Raw genomic sequence first — 14,630 nt, forward strand, 5'->3', positions numbered from 1 at the left:
AAAATGTATTTTTCTACAGTTTTTGCTATTACAAATAATATTAACTTGCTGGTTTTACACATAATCTTGGAATTACATTACATTTTTACTGCATTACATAGATTTAAGCATATTAAGGGACCTATATAATGGGAAAAGAAAATATTTAAAATCATTTATGTTTTTATATATGAAGTCTCTTTGGAACTTTAGCTATTATAATGAATGTCACAATTACACATTAATCAGCATTTGTGCCTCCTTTAATTTATCCCCATAAGACATTTACAGAATTGATTCAAAGAACCTCTGTAATTCCCAAATGTTGTAGAGGAACTGTTTCAGAAAACTCTTCCTTTAACAAGTTTATCTGATACAGTTACTGTTTATAAGGTGTTGCATTGTCACTAGCAACTTATTTATTTATTTTTCTTATTTTACATATCAATCCCAGATCCCTTGCCCTCCCTCTCTCCCATTCTCCCATGACCCCCAACCACCCTCTCATCCCACCCACCCCTACTACACAGGGAGGGTGATGCCTTCTAGGAGGGTCAACAAATTCTTTCAAGTCATTTGGAGTAGGGACTAGGCCTTCTCTCCTGCCTCTAAGTTGAGGGAGTATCTCACCATGGGGAATATGCTCCCAAAGTCCTTTTGTGCACCAGGGACACATCCTGGTTCCACTGTCACAAGTCCCTTAGACTGCCAAGGCCTTCTAACTAAGACCCATGTTCAGGGGGTCTGAGTCGGTATAATGCTGGTTTCCCAGCTATCAGTCTGAATGTCCATGAGCTCCCCCTTGTTCCGATCAGGTATGTGGGTTTCTGTAGTCTGGTCTTGTCCTCCCTCTCTGCATCTGGATTCCAGTTTGGATCAGTGTTTAGCTGTTGGTGTCTGCTTCTGTTTCTATCAGCTACTAGATTAGGGCCCTATGATGCTAGATAAGATAGTCATTAATCTCATTATCAGGGAAGGACATTTATGGTAGCCTTTCCACTGTTGCTCAAATTTCTCTATAGTCAGTGTTGTCTTCAAACCTATAATGGCTCCCTCTTTTATGCTCTCTCTCTCTCTCTCTCTCTCTCTCTCCCTCATCCATTCCTCCCCTGACTCAATCTTCCTAGTCCCATGTGCTTTCCTCTCCTCCTCTTCCCTTTCTCCTAGCTCCTTCTCCAATCACTGTCCCCCTCCCCCCGACTCCCAATATGCTCAGGAGATCTTGTCCCTTTCCTCTTGTGAGGACCTTGTATGAATCTCTAAGATTTCTCCTTGTATCCTAATTTCTCTGGCAGTGTGAAGTATACTCTGGTGATCCTTTGCTCTATGTCTAAAATTCATATGTGAGTGAGTACATACCATGTTCCTCTTTTTGTGACTGGTTTACCTCATTCAGAATGGGTTCTTCCAGTTCCATCTATTTGCCTGCCAATATAAGATTCCATTGACCCCCTCCCCCCTGCGTAGAGTAGTATTCCATTTTGTAAATGTGCCACATCTTCTTTATCCATTCTTCAGTTGAGGGGCATCTAGGTTGCTTCCAGGTTCTTGTTATTACAAATAATGCTGCTACAAACAGAGGTGACAACATGTCTTTGTTGCATGGATGTGGATCCATGGATGTGGATCATTAGGGTATATACCTAAGAGGGGGATTGCCAGGTTCTGTGGTAAACTGATTCCCCTTTTCCTGAGGAACCGCCATATTGATCTCTAAAATGGCTGTACATGTTTGCACTCCCACCAGCAGTAGAGGAGTGTTCCCCTTTCTCCACATCCTCTTCAGCATAAGTTGTCATTGGTGTTTCTAATTTTAGCCATTCGGGCAGGAGTAAGATGGTATCTCAAAGTTATTTTGATTTGCATTTCCCTGATAGCTAAGGATGTTGAGCACTCTCTTAAGTGTCTTTCAGGCTTTTTGATTTCCTGTATTGACAATTCTCTCTTCAGATCTGTACCCCATTTTTAATAGGGTTATTTGGTGTTTTGTTGGCTAGTTTCTTGAGTTCTTTGTATATTTTGTAAATAAAGGGCTGGTGTAGGATTGGTGAAGATCTTTTCTCAGTCTGTGGGCTGCTGTTTGGTCTTGTCTACTGTGTCATTTGCCTTACAGGAGCTTCTCAGTTTGAGGAGGTCCATTTATTAATTGTTGATCTCAGTGTATGTGCTACTGGAGTTATGTTAAGGTAGCAGTCTCCTGTACAAGGGTACCTCCTACTTTCTCTACTAAGAGGTTCAGTATGGCTGGATTTATGTTGAGGTCCTTGATCCATTTGGACTTGATTTTGTGCATGGTCTATCTGCAGTCTTCTACACACTATCATCAAGTTGTGCCAGCACCATTTATTGAAGATGATTTTCTCCTCCCATTGTATACTTTCAGATGTTTTGTCAAAAATCAGGTGTTGCTAGGTGTGTGGGATATTAACCCATTTCTATCAATCTAAGTGTTTCCATGTGTTCTTATCTTACTGGAGAGAGGGTCTGGAGTTCTACTCTCTTTGTCCTACATGTTGACTCTCCTCTTACCTCTCCCCAAATCCCCCTTGTCTCCTAGTCCCACCTATCTTGCTATCCTACTGGTCAACAGTGCTTTATTCATTAACCAATAACCAAAACATATTTACAGAATGACATCTCCCATCAGGAATTGCCTTGTTGGAGAAAGTGTGTTAACCACAACACACTTCTCCCTCTTGGGTTGATTCCATTCCCTTTTAGCAGCTTTCCTTAGCAGTTATCCCCATGGCTCTGGCATCTCCAAAATTTTGAGGTCTCCAAAGCAGTCTAGGCTTCAGTATTTGATTATAGTAGCAGAAAGCAAACTACTAAAGTAATCTCAGGAAAGCGTCCACTGCACTTATGCTATAAAATAATTTATTCAATTTCAGTAGTGCTTATGTAAATTTTAGATCTCAATTTCAATTTATCAAAGTGATATAATGTGAGACATAATTACTAAATTATCAGGCTTTCAATTGCTATTTAGATATTTCAAACTAACAATAAAAAATAGTGGTGGTACACGTCTTTAGTCCCAGTATTCAGGAGACAGAGGCAGGCAGATCTCTGTGAGTTCAAGACCAGCCTGGTCTATAGGAGCTAGTTCCAGAACAACCTCCAAAGCCACAGAGAAACCCTGTCTCGAAAAATAAACAAACAAAAAATTGCATATTTTCTTTGGGGATTTAAGCTTGCAAATTATCATGTAACTATTCCCATGCATGTGTTTTGTGCTTACTGACTCCATTCTGTTTAAATATGTGTGTATATGTGGTGTGTGTGTGTGTGTGTGTGTGTGTGTGTGTGTGTGTGTGTGTTCACCTTATTCAGTTTATTCAGGAAAAATTTCATGCATTCATTTTCTTAATATCAACTTTAAAATTATATTATATAACACCAGACAAATAAAACAAAACAAATTGGTGTCATACATATATTAACTTGAATAGTTTTGATTGAGTTTTTCCATCCAACTTATATCCAGAATTTTATTTGCCCCATTCCCCATTTAGACTTCTCATGTATTTTGTTAAAATAAGTCTTATATATGTGATTGTTGTTGCTGCTTTGAATTATATTTTTGTCTCCCAAAGTATTTCATATATTTATATTGAGACATAAAATTATTGATTCTTACATTTTAGTAGTAAATTGCTAAATTTCTGATCTTGTTTTTAGTTTCTCAGTGATTAAGTTTGATATTAAGATACTCTACCATAAAAGCTATGAAAACTGTCATCCCCTTCCTTTTAACTTGTATGTCTCAGATTTCTCATCTTTTCTGAGGAACTGGCTGGTTCCTCCACTACAATATTAATTATGCTGTAGTTATTTTTGTCTTTTTCACAGTTTTACTAGCATGGAAAATATGCTTCCTCCTTAATTAAGATGTCAATGTTGAATTGTCTTTATGTTCCTGAGATAAATCCTACTTAATCATTTTGCATCTTTTAAAATGAATTTCTGATTTAGTTTGCTAATGGCTTATTTATAGCTTTGCATCAATATCTGTGAGTGGGATTAGGCTGTGATTTATTCACTCATATGTTTGTAATTGTTGCAATAATCACCTTGTTTGGGATCAATGTTATATTAACATTGTAAAATCCATCTCCATGTCTTTCTCATTTACAAACGCTAGAACAGCTTAAATAGTGACATCATTCTCTTTTAAAAAAATAACAAAGCATCACTTCACTGTATGTTAAGTTTTCAGTATAATCTTGCAAATAGTAGCTGTGATAAAGTTGTTTAGAAATAAAGGTGTTTGATTAAGGAATAAAGAATATGGGAAAAGAATACAATATGAATTTCTTCTAATTAAGTCATGTGGATCATGTTTCTTGTCTTCAAAATATTTTGAAAGTTGTCACTTTGGGTTGATCCCTGTTCTTTTGGATAAAATAAAGGTGTGGTGGTGATTAATCCCACTTAGATAAGTATGTTCACACAATTTGCCTGACCTCAAACAAATAAGTCAGGACCTAATCTCTCGTTGTATTTCAGTGACTAGAATAGTTGACTTCTCACAAGAAAATCATTAAATGCATTACTACTAACATATTCTTTGCTAACTATGCAATTATGACATGGTTATGTTTCTAAGTCACTCACCACAGTGAAATATGGGTGTGCAATTCATGAAAACAATAAGACAGCAACTGTCTTTAACCTGACTCTTTCTTTCAAAGAGAACAGGCTTGCAGAAATTTATAGGTTTTTGTCCCATGGTATTCAAGATGTATGTTCCTTGGGGGTTTGCAATAGTGTTCTTTATTGTTTGAAGTTTTGAAAGAGTTCCTAGGAAAATGTTTGAGTTTTGTTCTTATATACATGTAGTGACTTTGTCTTGTCTGTTTGTGAAATGCTGTAGATCAAATACAGCTCAGAACCAGGTATGTTGGGCAATAACTCTTTCCTGATCAAGACCTCTAATTCTCATGAAGCCATGTGCATGGCTGTTTATTGGAGCAGTGTCTTGCCTATGAACCTGTAATGGTGGCCACACCCTTTTGAATGTAGCTTCAGCTGGATGGAAGCAGAAAGAGTGAAACAAACCTGACAGCACTGAGATATTCCTGAGAGTATGTTGGGCACCAATGACACTCCATCTGGAGTTTATTCTCTTATCGGTTGCTGGTCTCTTGGGCAAAGAACTGCCCCCACCTCAACCACTGACCTTAGACATGCTGTCCTAACTGGGCTTTCAAGTAATAAACTGCCTGACCTTGCCAAGTCAGGGTAAGACAGTTTTTCAGCTTCCCTGATTCTGAGATGGTCTGTCTGATACTTTCAACCTCGATCAGAAAAAGTTCTTATTGTAGAAAGTAATGGTTAACACAGAAACTCAAAACTGTTCAAACTGCTGAGAATAAATAATTGAGAGTACTTATACCAACCCCACCTCTACGTACATCACGGAAGAAGAGAAAAAACAATATAAGAGCTAGTGAATCGGGATGGGTGGGAACACTGTGAAATCCTGTCTCCTGGACATGACATTGTTGCTCAACACATGAACTCACAGCAGATGTGTTTGCTGGCATAAAATCTCTACAAGAAACTTTAACATGGAAAGGAAGGGACTTCTGACATCCCAGCTGTGATGGCTAATCTTTATTAATTTGACTATATTTGAAAGTAACTAAAACCCCAAGCAGTTCTGCACACTCACGAGGAATTATTCTTGGTTGGATAATTTGAGGTGGGGAGACCTACCCTAAATCTGGAACACTGGGGTCAGAAGATCCACCCTAAAGCTGAGACCCTGCTGGATTCCCACATTAAAAGGCTTAACAGAAGGAAGTTTCGGTTTATGTGTTCTTGCCCTCCTCTCACTGGGAAGTTAAACTCTCCGGAGCCATTCCTTTACTGGTGTCATAACTCCTACTTCTTTATGATTTCTCTGTGTGTGTGTGTAATAAAATGTATATTTCATGTGTACATTATATATGTACATTTTATTAGTTGTGTTCCTTACAGACCCTTGAGTGGTATACTATTCCTAGCTGAGGAATTAATAGTAATTGATGGCAATTACTCCCTCTTATGGGAGGTGGGCATTGGTAAATTGTCCAAGCCCTTGTGGTTGGTCTCACACATTTACATATGGGTAGCTCTAAGTAGACTTAGTGTGTTACATTAAAAAAAAAAAAAGATGGTTTGGATGGAGGTAGGAAATATATTAAGGGGTAGCAGGAGCTGAAAAGAGGAAGTATGGAAGATAAGACTAGGACATATCACATATATCTATGAAAATTTCAAAAATGAAAAACTAATCCAAGTGTCCTATATGTAGTTGTTATATATTTTAAGCAAATACTCTAATGGTTAGAGTAAGTTAGACATTGTGCTAGGATGATTCTTAACTGTTAAAGAGAAAATCAGGTTTGAGTGCAAAAAAGAAGGTAAAGTTTGAATATGAGAGAGAGAGAGAGAGAGAGAGAGAGAGAGAGAGAGAGAGAGAGAGAAGAGGGAAGCCATAATGGTCAATGGTCAAGCTGGAACTGATTGTAAGATTTCTCCCTGTGGCTAGTTTACATAATGCCAAAAAATACTACAAAGGTTGCTTGGGTATGAAATAGTCAGTAAAACATAAACTTAAAGCAGCTATGGCGGTCTGCACTGTTCTGCACAAGACAAAAGATTTTATTTGTCAGTAATGGATGAGGGATGAATTCTTGGGACCCTTCCTCTCCTTGCAGAACAATTGACTGCTTATGGACTGATTCTGGAAAGGGGGATCACTGTCTTCAGTTGTATTCCCATTGATAACCCTAGTAAGATCCATTGCATAATTGTTAACCCATGGTCACAGGATAGTCCTACTTAAACTCAATGAGTCACAGCACAAAACAAAAAGACATAACAGTTAAAAGAGTCTTCTGGGGAGAAAGAGAGTTTGAAAGGGATGAAGAGTATAGGAGGTGAGAGTAATAAGAATGTATTTCATGCACATATGAAACTGTCAAAGGAGAAATTTAAATAATCACTGTATACTTAAATGAAGGAAATCATAATATTATTGAATAAGCATGAAGACACAGCAACTACAGACTTTTAAAAATAAAAAAGATACTATTAAATAATGTTATAGTTTAATTGTGAAATGTCTATATAGGCTAATATTTTGAATACTGGTAGCTGTGGGACTTCTAGGAAGTAGAGCTTGTTTGGCAGAAAGAGGTCACTAGGAACAAGTCTTTAAAGCTTATGCCCACTCCTAATTCCAGTATCAGGCTCTCTCTTCCTAATATGCTATGATGAGAACATATATTACTGTGCGTGGTCCATTGCCCTGTTTTCACTAAGACAAATGGAATCCTCTGGGAAACTATGAGCAAAAAAGATGTTTTTCAATCTTAACATCATTTATTTTGAGAACTCTGGTCACAGTTACACAAAAGAGTTTAACTCAAATGCCTAATCACAGTTGGCCCCATTTTGCAAGATAGACTGAAGAGGAAACCATATAGAATCATATTACCTGTTAAAAGAATGATTTATGGTATATAACGTGAGAGAAGACATGTAGGTTATGCCACAGATTAGAGTAAAAATAGATATATGAAAAGAATATGTTGGATTAAAAGTGTCTTTGGTCTTTAACTGTAATGACATCAAATGTTAATTCTGCTGGGTAGGCATATTGGTTTGTAAGGGAAGATATCTTCGAAAATGAGGAACACACCATCACTCTGTAGTGTCAGGGACAAGCTCGGGGTACTAGTCTAATTAGGCTCAGCTCTGATTTTCAACTTTGCTTTAAAAACTTGTTCTCTGTTCCTTAATGTCCCATTAAAATTTTATTTGACTCATCCTGATCAATTTAATAGTATTTAACAGATACTTCTGAGAACAGGAATAGCTATAACAATTCCTCTGTGATAACAATCCTCTGTGAACTCCTGGCTAAGGATAAAATGCACAAGAGGAATTTGTTGTGTGCATTGTGTTTTCATAGAGGAAATAAAAGAGTAAAATCTAAACAATTTACATTGACGTATTTTCTACTTAAAAACCACACTGGTCAGTGTGGTAATAGTGTTTTTAAAATGTAAGTTTTCAATGCATTGTAGCTAGCTCTAAAGTGCTTTGATGTAAATCTAAACACAATCCAAGATTTTCTCTCAATGACCAGCTAGACTTTGTTGTATATGTTGTTGGGATGCCAACAGGGGTCAAGACAGGATATAAACCAGTGTCAGAGTGTTCATGTATGGACTGGACACTGATGGCAGCCCCATTCCCTGCTCCTTCAGGGGGATCTGATCTCTAAGTTCATCTTAGCATAAGCTATGAGGAGCATAGTTGCTTTGAATCTGTTTGTCATGAGTTCTCCACATCAATGCCTGACTCTTCCAGAAATGAGGATAGCACCCCTCTTAAACATCTATTTTATTTTTCTGGATTCCTTGCCCTAAGGTTACTAGCTCTCCAGTAATTTCTATATGGTCCACTCTTGGCCAGAAATAAATAGATATGCAAGATCAAGAGCAACATCAATAAAGACTGATGGGTTTACTCTAGAACCTTCTCTTCTTACTCACTTGAGTTATAGTAAACATCTCATTGATTTCCATACAAATGTGCAATTTGTGCCAAGAACATTTGGTCTGGAACAAGATTGGAGAGCGGTGTGTGGAGGTAGTGTGGGTCGGATGCTGGGGGTTCCAAGAAAGATTCTTGGAATTGCTATTTTCAGACTCATCCATGTATGATATCTACAGGAGAATGAGGTCTGTGTCTTGAGCAAGTCAGAGAAGTGCATACAACATATAGGAGGAAGTTGAATATCTAGACCTGGAAGGTAACTAACCTTTCACACAGACCTCGAACTGTTCATATCTAAAGCAAAGATTTTTGACCAGGCTGAGTTGGGGCAAATAAAATACACAGTTCTTTTATGTTAAGGTGAAGTATAAGGTCATAGTGAATGCCCCTTGAGAACTGTCAGGTGGATCAACATGCAGTGTGTAAAGTATATGACTCAGAGATTGTTGGGAAATGGCCTCTAATTCCAAGAAAAAGATAGGATGATATTTCTGTAGTTCACTGTAGTGTAATGGTACAAGCAGATTGGTTAGAACCAGGAAAATGTACTTTTATTTCATTGTGTAAACAAAAAATTATCCAAATACATAGAATAACTGGAAATGAAAATTTGTGTGGCAAATATATTTACTACATGGGGGGAAAGGTAAAAAGGATCATTACATTAGAAAGTTTATAGACTTACTAGGTTATGAAACTGGATAAGGATAGCTTCAATGAAATGTTTGGGAAAGAGAATGTAAGTGTTTTGATTTCAAGAATGCAACAGTCTGGTAGTCGGGCGGTGGTGGTACATGACTTTAATTCCAGCACTCAGGAGGCAGAGGCAAGTGGATCTCTGTGAGTTTGAAACCAGCCTAGTCTACAAAGTGAACAGAAAAACTCTAATTCAAAAATAAAAATAATAATAATAGTAATAAAAGAAGAAGAAGAAAGAGACAGTCTGATAAGTTATTTAATTCCAAGTGATCAGCCTTCAACATGTATACATGTGAGAAACACTAAATGGACTTAGCAGTTTTTGTTTATATTTACATATAAAACAACAATGAAGAAGTCATAAATATGAAAGACAGTTGGGGGGACACAGGAACTCAAAAAATAATAAATAAAAAAGTGTGGGAAAGGCAAAGAATATAAATGTATGTTGCCACTTCTACTTCATTTCTTCTGGTAATTACTGATGTGTACCTGTGAAGTCTATGGAAATACAGTCACTATAGTTAGATTACTGAGTCAGATATTTGAAACCACAGTTCAGTGGTGAGTCTCAGTTCCTTATCATTATCGGTATTCTTGCTGCAAACTTTAAATGACTTAAGAATTCAGGCAAGTGAGAAGAGGAACATGGAGAACATCTTTGAACTCAGATGAGAGAAAGGAGACTGCAGAAGGAATGAACCACAGCTCTGTAGTTGTGGAGAGCAATGTTTTCCTATGAAGCCTAATACAATGCTAGCTGTGGAAAAGACATGCATTAATTTGAGTCGAACTGGCATCAGCGTTCACCCAAGAAAATATTATTGCCTTTTTAAAAAGCTGTAAGATGTAGGATCTCACAAAAATGATTAAATTTTTTGTTTCCTGGTGTTTCATAGATTATGGAAATGACATCATCAAATATGAGATCCCAAATCCAAGCTGGTTTAGAATAGGAACTGATATCATAAAAAATGAATACTTAGTTTATCAATAATGAAGGATTAATGATAGAGTGCCAGACTAATGCTACTGTTTAAAGAAATCTCACTGTGGTAGAGATTGGCGTTAAGATGTTATTAAAGAAGCTCATTGAATCTCATATTTTTCTCATGTGTAGTGGCATAAGTACAACACTATAGACAAGTTTCTATGTACATACTTTGTAAGTTATTCCTATGTCAAAATCATAACAGAAGACACTAAACTGTGCATCATCTCTTGGAGAGTGTAGGTGTTGTTGCTGAAAAGGGTCTTCCATGGCACACTGATCACTTCATACAATATTTAGTTCCAGCATTATTTCCCAATGGTAGAAACTTAGAGAAATGTTGAAATTCCCTGGGGAAATTTCCTGTACTTTCCCCAAGGATGAACAATACAGTTTATATATACATTAATAATCCTAGCATCCTATCTTCAAAGAAATGTTTAATAGCCTGATGGATTATGATGCAGAGCAAATGGCTTCTATGAAGTGTTCTTTTAGTTGCTTTCAGCACAGCAAAAAAGGACATCCTATATTTGTAGTCTCCTTTCCTCAGTGTAGATTCCATTACTCTCTGAGTTTATCAGCAAGAAGGATGATGCTTTGATTGAAAAAGGAACATTATTGCTGCCATAGTCAGGGCTCACCAAGGGCAGATCTGCACATCATTCTTTTCCTTTCTTCCCCATAAATGTGACAGAAAGCAATGGTAAAATTCATCAGACTATGACAATTGCGCAGTTCTTCATAAACCACTCAAAAAACATATCTAACCAGTGCCATGCATAGATCCTTTCATCTTTAGTTTTCTTCTTTGAAGAAATAGAAAAACATGCTGAAGGACAAGGTCAACCAACCTTTAGCTCATCAGCTTAGAATTACTAATCCTTTAGCACGATTTTAAACTTTAAGTAGAGGGCAAACAAGAACCTTAATGTATTCCATCCTTGCTTGCCCAGTGTTCACTCAGAGATGCTCTGGCTCTGTCTGGTTCTGCATTACTGAAGTTACAGTAATGACCTCCAACTAACTTGCCTACTTCTATATCTTGCCTTCAAAATGAATTCTTCACATCATTAAGAGTGTTAAAGCACAAGGCTCTCTCCACACCTTCCAACTGGTTGGCAGTCTTTCTGTATTACTTCTTTTATGTATTTGTGAGAAAAATACTTTTTCCTCCAGATCAGAGATATCAGTGTACTTGGCTCTCCTGTTTCTGTATTCACAATGAAGCAGAACATCATAGGACTAGGAACATGGCTAACAGGAAATAGACAGTGAAGACAAACCAAGGATGAAATAAAACCCTCAAAGGCATGTCCCATATGATCTACTTCCTCCAGTCAGGACTGGTGCTCTCCACCTTTCAGAAATCACCATCAGCTTGGCAATAAGAGTTCAACACATGAAGTTTGGAAATATAGGACAGTCCTGTCCTGCTCATCCCCCAACTTCATCCAGTGAAATGTCTCCTCCTCCCTCCAATTTTCAACTTCCGGTCAGTTTTCTCAATCTTTTCTCCAAGATTCCCTGGATTTGAACAGGTTTGCCTTACTCCTCATCTATGACTCTAGGCTTCATGTTGTGTCCTATCCATGTTTGTGTTCTAATGATATCCCTTCAAAGATGAAGCTGGATGAGTTTCAAGGTGGTTCAATTTTCCCTCTTCTTTGATTGTTAATATTTTTCTACATTATTCCAATGATATAATTTATACTATCATGTTTTAGTTATTTCAAGTATATAAAACCTAATTTGACTATGATGTGGTACAGTAGGAGAATTTTTGAACACTGGAAATACTCTTTAATTGTCATGAATCTTTCATTTTATTTTATATTAGTATAAAAAATTATGAAAACCTTCTGTATATGTAGTTCCATGTGTGGCCTCAAGAGACAGCATACAAGCACTATTAGTCGCATACCACTAGTGACATATATGTAAAAATAGTCTCTAAGTTAATGACATAGCATTTTTGTTATTGGATAAACAATGATTTATAATAAATCTATTAATATTATTAATCTATTAATATATTTTTAAAATATACAGAAAGTTGAATGTCAGTACAAATTGGGTTTGCATCCTCCTGTAATTTTATCTCACCAAAGTAAAATTTTGAATGCCTCTGAGATGAATTCTGTCAATATCTATATTCACACAATAGAATTAATTAAAATATCTACTATGCCCTAAAGCAAACACTAAACTAGACATTAGCTGTAGACTATCCTTTAGTCTACCATTGTGATTAAATAATTTCCTAAATGCAAAATTTTTCAAGTTTTAGGCAAGTAAAAACAATACATGTGTTATCTACTGAAGTATAAACCACCCCACCTGGAGACACTGAGCAAAATGCTGGAAGCATTCAGATATCAACAGTGAAACTCATGCATATTCACCTATGTAGAAGAACATTTATAAGTGGTCTCACACTGAAAATGAAATACTTCCACTACATTTTATACTAGAAATTCAGATATGAGATCTTGTATCTGTAGTATTCAACGGGAAAGTATTGAACAGCCTCTGCTTTTGGAGAACGTGCAGAATGTTTATAGCTTAGCTAGGTTACAGTGGCAGGGCCACAAGAGTGTTACAATGTTGAATTTCTTCCCTTATTCTTTAAAGGGCCATAGCCTGAAGCCATCCAAGGACTTTTCCCTAGAGCTCACCTATCCCAGACCTCTGTTTACTTTGTGCTCACTCTGTAGCTAGCAACTAAAGCAAGAGTATCTTGATCCAAAACTCACCTATAAGTAATGGCCTTGTCTGTGTGAAGCCTGTATCCATACCACTTGTGGAATCACTATGGAATGAATGGCCTGTAAAAATAACGCAGTGGTAGAACACTTGCCTAGCACGTTTGAGATTCTAAGTTAAATTCCCAGCATCATAATAAACACATAAATAAGTAATAAACCAAGTTAGTCAAGTTTGTAGTAGACCCAGAGATTTTGACAGAGTGAAGAAAGGTTGGGAGAGCTGCAGTTTGAGTATCACTCCTGCTTCAACTTCTATGGGGTCAGAGGCTTCAGGAAGCAGAAAGCCAATCAAAATGTCTGTTACTCATAAGTTCATTGGGTGCTATTGTAGATCAGGGCGCCTGAACTTAAGAGTGGGAGGAGTCAGGAAGAGTCTGTTCCATGATTTCTCAGCCTGGCTTTAAGGGTGTCATTTATTTTTATGTCTCATTTGTGGGACATTCCATGTTTCCCCCTACCAAAATTGTTTCCAATGCATGTTCTTTATCAATACAGAATAATGATGAGAGACAAGAACTTGACAAATGTTTGTTTTTGAGATAATGCTTTCTCTGGCCAAATTCTAACTTCAATGAAAAGCAATTCTTTTTTATTATAAAATTCATATAATAATTTTCACTTGATTACAGAAATTTTGCTAAAGCTAAGACAAAATATATTGCTAAAATAAACACCCAAGATTGCACCTAGTTTATTTTTCTTTTATGTGATGGGTATTTTGTGCATGTCTACTGACCCTGAAAACAAGAAGAAATGGAATCATAGAAGGTCATGATCTACCATGTGAGCATGGGAAATAGAGCCCAAGTCCTCTGAAAGAGCTGCCAGTACCTTTAACTGCTGAGCCATCTCTCCAGAACCAATTTGATTAGAAATTATATTCCATGGTTTCCTTCTCTTTTTTCGCTAAGGTTGATCAGGACGATAGGTGTGTAAATAGGATGCACTGAATGGCCTTCAAGCTGTCTTTTTTGGCTGGGGTTAGGTCAATGACCTCAGTATATGTTAATCAGAACAGCAGATATCAGAGTCAGTAACATCAAGTGAGGTGTCTGCAAATTCATAAAGATGTCACTGTTCAAAGCTTCAATGATGTCTGTTGGACATAATTTATCCATGGCCTGATCATGAGGGAGTTCTGGTTACAGCCAGTGTCCCACATCCCTTCATACCTGGTCATGTTTATGTTTTCCCTCTAACACACTATCATGACCTATATCACTGAGTTCAAGTCAGGAAGTCACCTACATATCTTTTCTCTCTCCAAGCTCAAGCTGTATTCAGGCTCAATAATACACAACCACTGTTTTGTTTTTTTTTCTTTGTGTGTGTGTATATATATATATATGTATGTATGTATGTATGTATGTATGTATGTATATATATATATATATATCCACATATATAGCATGTAATATATATGCTATTTTTTCTTATTTTAAAATCCCAGTTCCTTCTCCTTCCCTCCTCCCATGCCCCCTGACTTCCCCCTCTACTCCATCTCCCCCCAGTCCACAGGGAGGGTGATGCCTTCCAGAGGGATCATTAAAATCTGTCAAGTCATTTGGAATAGAGTCTAGGCCCACCCTCCTGCCTCTAGCCTAAGGTAGTATCCATTCCTGGGAATTATGCTCCCA

This window comes from Phodopus roborovskii, unplaced genomic scaffold (genome assembly GCF_943737965.1).
Source record: "Phodopus roborovskii unplaced genomic scaffold, PHOROB, whole genome shotgun sequence".
NCBI lineage: Eukaryota > Metazoa > Chordata > Mammalia > Rodentia > Cricetidae > Phodopus > Phodopus roborovskii.